Raw genomic sequence first — 9,432 nt, forward strand, 5'->3', positions numbered from 1 at the left:
AACAGAAACATATATCTGTTTTAAACATTTCCAGTAGTTTTCAGATTACACAAACATTAAATTCTTATTCCGTAAGGAGGTAATTCTAGTTTTTTTCTGCTCCTCTAAATGAAACACTGGGGGATATACTTTAACAGATGTGACAGTTTGTATGATGTTGAAGGAGCACTTCTCCATTGGAGGGAAAAAGCAGAAAAGAACATGTTGGAGAATGAAGAGAAACGATTCTGTAGAGACGTCAAAGATGTTGGTAAAGAATGTAGAAAGAAGAAAATAAAAGAAATAGCTTTCCAAGATCTGGTAAATCTTATTGAAGAAATATTTTACTTAGACTATCTGTGAGAATGAGTCAAATTAGAGATGAAAGAAGTTCGCCTCTCTGGCCTCTGATTTGCCATTTAGTATCAATGAAAACAAGTCATCAATTTTTTAAAAAGTATAAACTAATTATTGAGTTAATTCACAAACTAACGTCATTAGAAATCAAAACCAATTATCTACAAACTAGGTGATTTCAAAATAACATAACTTCAATGAAAAACTCAATACTCATTTAAAATGCCATCTTTACTGTTATTAATTATTCCTCTAATATGCATTCATATTTTTTCAATATATTTTTCTGTTCCCTCTGTAGAATTTATGTTTCCAATAACTAGGGAAGGGTGATGAACCCTTCATCACTACCCTCTACAGTTATATACAAAATCCTCTTGGGATTGATCCAAATTCCTAATCTCTTAAGCCTCAATTTTCTGAGATATCTGAATCAAAATGTGACCAATACTGAATTCCTTTAACTAATCTTCAGCAGTTCTAAAGCCCTTCCCTAAATATTAAGATTTATAGCGAAAGAAAACTTTTACATTGACAACTGTAAACAGAAATGATGTCCTTATAAACAAGCACCAAACAAATGTTGATTTTATCTTAAGAGTACTTTATCACTTTTCTGAGAGGCAACAAACACACAAAATTAACCAGATGAAACATTCCTCTATTTTATGGAGTGGACATTACATCTCTGCCTTTATCTACCTATAGCCAATAATTGGAGAATAATAACAATACCTTACATTTGTTTGACAATTTGTAGTTTCATATAAATATCTCCTTTGATCCTTACAAATGTATTAAAAAACTACTTGCACCTGAATATTTACAGTTCCTCTCCCTCCATGAAAGCCTATAAAATAGAAATGTCACTATATATTATAAAGTGTATACATTTTCTTTTTAGTAGAGTATGTATTCCCTACTTAGCAGTCTTTTAATATAGACAGTTAAAGTTTGAAAATGATCACTTTAAACCTAAAGCAATTTTTTTTCAATGTTAATATAGAAGTCTTCCTTCTTCCAATTAAAGATATAAATTGCTTCAAGGATCTTAAAGATATTCCTATTTGTACAAGCATATGTCTAATGAAGGTACAGAACTTGTGCCAGAAAACACTTACTCTTATAAAAATAAGATCAATTCAATTATCAATTCAAAAAATTTCCACATTTAGTTTCTTTGTTATTTTCCTCATTTGCACTTTCCAATTGATTTCCCATCTGATTTACTCTTCAAAGAATATACTAAGAATCCTCATCAGTTCATACTTCAAATTCAGCATTTTTTTATTGTTAATTCACAGTTTTGTGGGAGATAAGCAGCAATTCTCTGTTCTTTAGTTTTTGCAGATATGACAATCCCTAAACTGACCATAACCTGTCTCTTTTATAACCTTGTTCCTGCAACCAGACTGTGGGTTGAATTAGGTCCCATTTCTTATAAAAATCCCCAGATGGTTAATGTGTTGGAGGTCCTCAACATCTCCCGAGAGTTCAGCCATTTGCTAGGTGGGATCTCAGGGCTCGGTATGCAGTCATGCTCATAACCGAGATTCACTGCAGCAAAAAGGATAGAAAATAAAATCAACAAAGACAAAAGGTAAATTGGGCCAAGATCCAGAAGAAGGCAAGTACAAGCCCCCAAGAGTCTTTCCCCAGTGAAGTCACACAGGACACACTTAATTCCTTCAAGTTGAATTGTGACAACATTTGTCAAGTGCCACCTACCAGGGAAGCTTATTAGATATTCACTGCCCAAGGTTTTTATCAAGGCATGATCATGCAAGTACCCTCTGCCTAGTTCCTACCAAGTTTGCAAAGTCCCAGGAGGAAAACAGGTGTTCTGCATAAACCACATTTTCTATATAAACAGAATAGGCAGAATGAGTACCTCTTCCCAGTTAGAGTGTTCGGAATCCTCCTGAAATTCAAGTCCCAAGATGTAAACCAAGAGCCAACTTTGTGAGCGCCTTTCTAAGGACAACAGTCTGAAGCCTGCTATTCTTACCCTTTTCTGCACACTAGTTTGTTAATCTCACCTTTCAAGTACATTCCCCTCCCTTCAGTATTTCTAGAAAGGTCGGTAGGTAGCACTGGATAACATAGTACTTACAAGCAATGTCCTAGATAGCTTACTCCCTGTGGGAGGAGAGATAACTACAAATGGTCAGGAAAGAACTTCTTGGGGTGACAAGAAATTTTCTAAAACTGGATTATGATAATGGTGGCACAATATATAAATTAGCTAAAAATAATTGAGCCATACACCTTCAGTGGGGGAATTATGTGGTATATAGATTATACCTCACTAAAATTGTTTTTAAAAAGATCCTGTGATCCTAAAGTCAGAGCTGCTCAAAGTAGGACTTACAAACACCCAGGTGTACAGGATTAAACACAGTGCCACTGTGAGACATTTGTTTCACTCACTGGTAACTTAATGCATTAAACATTGCTGTTTCATGAAAACAAACATGTGCGCTAGAGAATGTGGTAATAAGTGAAAACAACCTTAATGAGAACAAATTGGACATTTATTTAGACCTTGCTGTGGATACTCCCTTGATGTGGGCAAGGAAGTCCACCCACACCATTTGAGTTTGGAAGAGATTCAAAGGCAGACAGTGGAGTGGGAAAATTGTACAATGGAAAAAGAGAAGGCATCAGGTACACTCTGATTAAAGGAGGTATTTGCCATGGAGAAATTGGAGCCTCTTAGGTGAGTGATCTAAAGAGCATATTTGACTTTCTCTGATTGGTCCTTGTGAGGGATAGTTCAGAGTGGTGGGAAAAACTATAGGGAAAGGACACAAACCTTCTGAAAGGTCAGAAGGTTCTTCAGAGCCCCAGGGAAGAATAGCAGAAGGCAGCTATTCTATAACCCTGAGGCAGAGAGCAAGGAGTAGGTAGAAGGGAGTGTGGGGGAATTTATCTTAAACAAGCTTGTTTATTTATGTTGACCAGGAACTGACCTTTGATTATCCAGCCGTGATGTTCCCTGAAAGGGGAACAACAAATGTTAATTACCTGCAGGTTGTGTTGGCTCCAGGTTTTTGGCATTGTGCCCGCACCAAATAAAAGCAAGCAGCTCCAGCTTCTCAGGGCTGCTCTCTGGCCACTAGAGCCAGGCAGTCACATAGCTGCTCTTACACGCATACCTATGTCTGAGTAATTATTTCATCTGTCCGCCAGAGTCTGCGGGGCAGACCTGGCAGGTCCTAATTTGGAAGTTGGAGCAAAAAGAGAGAAGTTAGCAGTCATTGACCAAGTCCTCACACTGCTGGGCCATTTGTTGCAACACTTGTGGTTTGGCTCCCTAGACTTGTTGCTAAAGAGGTTGTTGTTTGGCTTATTGGACTGGTTGCTGAAGTAGTTGGGGTTTGGTTTCTGAGCTTCTTATGTATGTCAGAATTCTACTGTCATATATGCTGTGGCCATTGTCTGTTTCCATATTCAGTCTCTCAAAAGTAAAATGCAAATCCTGACAAGCAAAAAACAAACAAGCATTGCTAGTAAGTCAGATGAGCCATACTTTGATGATTCTTTCCTCCTTCTCTCCCAGAAGTCCCTTACACCCATGCAAATAGATCTGTCATCAGTTAGCTACACTAGTTTTCCAGATAATCGAAATCGTCTTAAACTCAAGCTGACATTTTTATTTCTCCCAAATTTGACTAATGAGAGTTTGATAAGAGAAACAATGGGTTATCCTTAGAGAAAGCCCTCCTTAGGCCCCTGATCTGTCACATTTCCTCCTTCTACCCAAGTCACTGAAAATAATGATGGGAATCACCTTTGTATTTTGTGACTTCTCACATTTCAGGAACTTTAAATGATCTGGATATCATATTGCATATTACTCATAATAATGAAAATAAGGTGACCAGCAGCTTTGCAAGCTTTCAATTATTTAACCCTCGCCTTGAGAAAATTATCATTATTATGCCATTTTAGAAATAAGGAAAGTGAGATTTACCAAGGTTAAATTATTTATCCAAGGTCACAAAGTGTATGACCATCAAGCATTCAACCCCAGATGTGTCTGACTACAGAGCCAGTTCTTTAACCACAATATTGCTCTCCTAAAGGAGAAACCAATGATTTAACTGATTGAAGATATTTCTTCTTGATTCAAATATAGCAAAAAGCCTCTCGCCTCACTCTTTTGGCATGGTCCATGAACGCTCTCAAGTTCAGTATTTGGCATTTTCTTCTCTTTGAGGCACAACCTACACTTGGTAAAACATGTCTTAGGCAATTTTCCTCAGACTTTAAAGCAAAATTTCTGCTAAGGTCTTGGAACCCCTGTTAGTAGTGTCAGTGGCTTGCTGTTTCTCAACCCTTAAATATTCCTTTAGAAAAAGTTTTGATTTCTAAAGATACAGATAGAATATTACCATGTCTAATTTTATTGGATTGATTATTTGGATTTCTGCATGTGCCATTGAAAGTAACAACACCAGAAGTTTTTAGAAATTCTGGTTGTGAAGACAGGAGGTCCAGAAGCATTTTCCCTCTTGAATATTTTCATCTCTAAATTGTTTACTTTTATGGACGTTCCACTTCCACTCACCACCGCCCAGCTCATTCACACCAACCCCCTATTAAAATAAAGGAAAGTTGGTCAGATTATTAAAGGGCTTCCTCTCCTGTCATTGTCCCATGTACTATACTCCTAGCCCTAGCCCACACTCGCTGTTGGCACAGCTTGCTGGTACATCTAGCCTGTGACAGTTTTAGTTTAAGCACATCACTCATGAATCCATGAGTTATTCCTGAAGAGAACATGCACATGCACAGCCTTGGTCTACTAAGTTCTAGCAACAGTACAGGTTTGTTATCCTCCTAATTATATTTCTATCATAACTCTCACTTTTCTACTGATTTCCCAGAAAACTCTACTTTTAGGATTACAGTACTTCCAACAAGCCATTTGGTTTCACTTCAATTAATTTATTCATCAGGTTCCACCATTTTCACTGGCCAGACTGTTGTTTCAACAAGCTATGTCTCCTCCCTTTCACTCCAACAGATAAATGTGAGTTCCTTTGTGGGCACCATTCACCGGGAGCTAAAGGATAGGATTATGACACCAATCGTGTGAGACAGCATTACCAGTCATCCTCCAAAGATGTTTCTTTTTTGCTATGCAAACTTTATTTGGTTGAGATAAAAATAAACATAGAATAAGAACTGTTTCACCTCAAAACTCTAAGGTGTTCCCAAAAGAATGTATCCTATGCAATTAGGAATTTTATATTCTAAAATCAATGCAATGATTTCCTGATCTCAGCTCCTTAGCATAGAAAATCTTCAACCAGTGTGATGTCATTAGTAATGAGGAATGGTGAAATAACTTTTATAGTAATAATTAGAATGTCAATCATCCAAATGATTTGCTTTCTTTTATAAATTAGAATAGATTCAAGGTTATCTTTTGAATAGTACCTCTCTCTCATTCACTTGCTTTCCTATCTGCTTTCTAAAATTGGAAGAAATAGTTGAAGTTGCAGGTAGAAGGAATTAGACATAACCTATAATTTATCTTTCCTCTGCAACAACCCTTAGTAAGCTATCATTAATGATATGTCATTAAAACTATAGCAATTATGAATTATTATAGTACTTTGGGAGCTAATTTTGTAGTTATTTCTATTTTCCTTTAAGTTTTACCCATGGATGAATTTTAATAAGAAAGAGGAAATCGATATTTTAAAAAGCATAAGAAATGCATCTTTTACATGGATTTTCAAATATCTTCTTTGTAAGGGAAATCTTTTCAGAAAAGAAAGATTTTTGTAGAACTCTAATATATGAAGCAGATAAATAAGGAACTGCTCTAATTCAATCCTGGGCAGGACACTAAGGCCCACCTGGCCTCTTACTGCTCTCATCTGGTGACGTCGGAGCCACAATCACATAAACCCACTGACCATCGTTTGAAAGCCAGTGATCTCCATTGACCTGATATATGAGCAACTTGATGCCACTGACATTGATTGACAGTCTAGATGATATTAGCCATAATGCTCATTATGTCACAGATTAAAACTTTACATATTCTTAATTAACAAAAATATTTATTTTATTTAAAAATAATACCTAATTGCTCATCTTATTATTACCTACTGATGGATGATCAGGAATAAAATATCGCCACTTTTTAAAACTGTAATTTGATGTTTTAAAATGTTACCATATTTATTTATTCTTACGAAAAATAATTGAATAAATATTTAAATTACTGTTTTTATCATTCACCACTAAAAAGCTTTTATATGGCCGGGCGCGGTGGCTCAAGCCTGTAATCCCAGCACTTTGGGAGGCCGAGACGGGTGGATCACGAGGTCAGGAGATCGAGACCATCCTGGCTAACACGGTGAAACCCCGTCTCTACTAAAAAAAAAATACAAAAAACTAGCGGGCAGGAGTGGCGGAGTGCCTGTAGTGCTTCTACTCACAGGGAGGCTGGGGAGACAGGAGAATAGCCCTAAACCAGGGCGGAGGCTTGCAGTGAGCTGAATCAGCCCACTGCACTCCCAGCCTGGCCGACAAGAACAAGACTCCATCTCATGCACCATCTCACACCCAGTTAGAATGGCAGTCATTAAAAGTCAGGGAAACAACAGAGTGCACAGAGATGTAGAGAAATAAAGGCTACTACACTGTGGTAGTTATAAGCTAAGATTCAGCCATTATAGAGAAACGGTAAACCATAAGCGATTCCTCAGGATCTAGAACTAGATGTACCATATGGTAGCCATCCCATTACCTGGAGTATACCCAAAGTTATAAATTATGCTGCTATAAAGACACATGCATGTATGTTTGTAGCACTATCTGGCAGGCAGAGTCAACCCAAATGTCCATCAGTGACAGTTGGATTAAGAAAATGTAGGCACATATACGCCATGGAGATACTATGCAGTATAAAAGGATAGGTTGTATCCTTTGTGGCAAGGGACATGGTGCAGCTACAAGGTCCCATCATTCTTAGCAAATATCACCAAGACAGAGCCAAGCATGGCTCCCCACTCCTTGGGTAGGAACTGAACAATGAGATCATGGACTGGGAAGGAGAACATCCCACACAGGAGCCTATCATAGAAGGAAGAGGGAAGGACTACATTAGGAAGTGCCTCCTGATATAAATAACAGGATTGTCAGTGCCCACACAAACAAACACAAATGCTCCCCTGCTATAACAAACCTGCACGTTATGCACATGTACCCCTACAACTTACAGTATAATAATAATAAATAAATTTTAAAAAGACTCCATCTCAAAAAAAACAAAAAAAAGGTTTTATATGTGCATACATTTACATACACATATAAAATGTCTATAGCACTTGTTGCTTTATTTCTCCATAACTTTTTCAGAAGATGAAAATCTGGATATGCCTATTTGAATGTGTTGTAACAGAAATTGGACATTTGAAATAAACAATTTCCATCATTTGAGGTATTTTTTCTTAATCCACCCTGTCTTTCTTATCCTTTTCTTGAAGGCCTAGATTCAATTGTTACCAAATGGCTTCAATGAGTTACCAAAATAGATGTTACATTTTAAGTAATTTATAAAATTAACCACATACCAAATGTATCAGGGAAGGAAACTTGTCATGGAAAGATATATTCTAAAATATATAATTAGTCTTTTGCATGAAGAAGTTAGCAGATTAGAAAAACACTATTGAGTGCAGTGTTCTCTATTATTTTTCTAAGATCTTTTTTTTTTTTTTTTTTTGCCAAACTATACAGCCAAAAATGTGGAAACAATATTGACATGCTTCTCAATATGTTTTTTTCCTTCTGTGGCATATATTTCCCATAACCTACTTCATACCACTCTCTGGGATGCATAAGCCATCCCCACAGAAAATAAAGATCCAGCTCTGCTTTGTACTTCTCAATTTCATAATACAACTGTTTCAGTACACATAAGAGACAAGAGGAAGACAAATATTTCACTCTCAGTTTTACCTTGCTTGGAAAGTGGGCAGGAGCAGCAATCATAAATTATAAATAAAATTTTAAATGCAGAAGTTAATTCTGCAAAGGTATATCCAAATATTCTTAAAAGTTATCTTTCTCAAACTAGTGGCTTGCTATAATTCTTTTTTCATATTCAGTTTTCAAATGGCCAAAGCCAGAACTATTTATAGCATGAAGAAAAGACCTGGAGAAGTGCCTTACAGTTTAATTTCCAAGTAATCTTTGTTGGAGTTTACCTTCTTTACCCCAAAGGAAAGTTTCACTTCAGGGGAAATAAACTATGGTTAGACAATAAACACATAAAAAGTAGATTCTGAATTTCCCTAGCAAAGTGATAATATAAGTAAATGCTTAATATATGTATTTGTTTAATTAAATACTTTTTAAGATTTCACTTTTTCATTGGCTTCATGAAAACACATTGGATGGGAAAGTGGACACAAAACATTCAAGCCTCAGCTTTTTTCCTCTTTCTTCTGAAACATAAAGAAGCTTTTTTCCTCTTCCTTTTCCAAAAGGTAAAACTTCTCCTTCATCCTTAGCACTACTGGAAATACTCCTTTTTCTACTTTATTCATTTCTCACTCTCTTGTTGCATTCTTGCAGGTCCATGTACATACACATCACTACACTCCCCACATGTACAGAGAGAAATTTTAGATTAAGATGTAAACTGTTTGTCTTGCTCTAATATTGGACTGTTAGTATTTTCAATATTGTTCTCAAAGTTATGTATTTAATTATATCCCAACTTATCCAAGAGGGGTATTTGACATTTCTTACCCTTCTGAGTCCTTTGAGTGCCTGATTTAATTAATCATATCCAATACTTATCCAGGTGCTTTAGGGTTTAAAAACATGAAGAACATAGTGTCCCTGCCCTCCAGGAACTAATAATCCAAGGGAATAAAGTCACATGAATATAAATCTGTCTGAACACACAGACTCTGATAACTGATATAGAGCTACAGATAAAACATTCACTATGAGATTACTAGGAAGACAATAATCATTCCACCGTTTAGTCAGCTAAAACACATAATCATTCTACTTCTTTTTTTTTTTTTTTTTTTTTTTTTTTTTTTTTTTTTTTTTTTT

At 36.2% G+C, this 9,432-nt stretch overlaps 1 long non-coding RNA gene across 1 annotated transcript in view; it reads right to left on the reverse strand.

Annotated features, from left to right (window-relative positions):
• Nucleotides 1-566: 566 nt before the first annotated feature.
• LOC110741622 overlaps nucleotides 567-9,432 on the reverse strand; it is a 49,613-nt gene continuing 40,747 nt past the window's right edge. Inside the window, exon 4 of the long non-coding RNA XR_002518138.2 lies at nucleotides 567-1,893. This is a non-coding gene — a long non-coding RNA (uncharacterized LOC110741622). The remainder of the gene's footprint in view (nucleotides 1,894-9,432) is intronic.

This window comes from Papio anubis, chromosome 1 (genome assembly GCF_008728515.1).
Source record: "Papio anubis isolate 15944 chromosome 1, Panubis1.0, whole genome shotgun sequence".
Classification (NCBI taxonomy): domain Eukaryota; kingdom Metazoa; phylum Chordata; class Mammalia; order Primates; family Cercopithecidae; genus Papio; species Papio anubis.